Source organism: Seriola lalandi, unplaced genomic scaffold, assembly GCF_002814215.2.
Source record: "Seriola lalandi dorsalis isolate HSWRI2012SDOR001 ecotype SW California unplaced genomic scaffold, Sedor1 jcf7180002053791, whole genome shotgun sequence".
Lineage (NCBI taxonomy): Eukaryota > Metazoa > Chordata > Actinopteri > Carangiformes > Carangidae > Seriola > Seriola lalandi.
In genome coordinates this window covers 102,687-104,265 of record NW_019524344.1, presented here as the reverse complement: position 1 = coordinate 104,265, position 1,579 = coordinate 102,687, and positions in this window count along the sequence as shown.

Here is a 1,579-nt window from a genome sequence, read left to right as displayed (position 1 = left end):
CTCGTGCCAACGACATCACCACCACTCGCTCCTGGAAGGAAACCATGTCCAACAGCAGAGAAAACCTACAAACAGCCCCTTTAACTTCCAGGTTGGCGCTTTTCCAAAATCAGCTTTGTCAAACATTAGTATTAATTGTATTTTTCTTACATCTATTAATAACCTTTGAAGTATTTGTGGGGAAAAGTGTAAATTCTGAGCTGTGACTTTGATATTAAATCATAGTCTTAATTTAGACTCGTTCTTCCTTTTGTGGTGTTGACCAGATGTAGTTGCTCCGTCACGGGAGAACTGGACACCATGTTGAAATGACGTCTACCATCAGTGTGCTGTGCAGAGTTTATGCTTGTGTTGAGTATTTAACAGTAAAAATCATCCCGTGCAGAGTCTGCGTCCAGTCAGATTCCACTGGAGGGGGAATGAAATCACACCGGTGTGTTTTCTATTGTTGTGCGAGAAGTCACAGATCAAATGTACAAGGCCAGTTTTTCCATTAGCGCTGAAATAGACCTGGATCACAGCTCAGCAGAAACACATTCCTCTCTGGCACTCCAAGACTCGACTTAATGGGGATTCCCTGGAAGGCACCGGCTCTCCTTTTTCTTTCTTTTTCTTTTTTCCTCTGCTGCTTCTTTAAGTGTTAATCCTTGGGAAACTTCCACCCGTAGCGGCTTGTTTGAAGCGAGCCACTGGCTATCCGGCTAAGTACGGCCCCCAGTCATCTGAATCATTAGATTAGGCTTAGGCACGGCCCCGACAAAGAGATTCCCTATCGGCGTTTGTCTCGAGGAGAGGCCCCCGCTTCAGCCAGCACGGCCTCAGAAGTGAGAGGCACTTGGAAGGCAAATACATCAAACGTCTGAACCTGAAAACAAGATGCACTCCAGTTCTGCGGGTCTGATGTGTGGTGCACACACCGGGTTAAAGAGGAGCTGCAGAGTGCAGGCATCTGCTGTTTACATGGTGCTGAAGCACTGGTTATTATCCCGAGGGCAGAGAGACAGGTTTGATCATATCCATTTTTTTAGTTATATCAGATATCAGCTGGTCAGCGCTGATATGATGTGACGCTGTAACAAGGCTCACAAAGGGTGTTAATTATTGGTTAATTGATTAATTAATACTCACACTGATTATCCACGATGTTGAAACTGGTAACTGGTTTTAATGGCTCCTCAGTGAACACTTGTTTATTCAGTCCCTCCAGGAAGTGGCGATCACAATGATTAACGCAGATTCAACCGATCCCTGTGAATTCTGCATGATCTTGCTTTTTACTTTATAAATTCATGAATTCATGATGTTATTATAAAGATCAGCTCTACCTGTGATCAAGACAGAGCGGAGGAGCATAATCTCTTTTGTGAAGACCGGGTCACCACCTGCACTGCACTGGGGTTATTCTCACTGGTACAAGTCATTAATTATTATTATTACAATTATTATTTTTGATGAAGATATAGTGACAGTTTTTGCAATTTTTATTTTCTCTCGCAATTTTATTTTAAAAAAACAAACTAAAAATATTGCAACTTCCGTGGGAACTTTTAAGAAAAGCTGTAATTCAGCCAGAACAGTC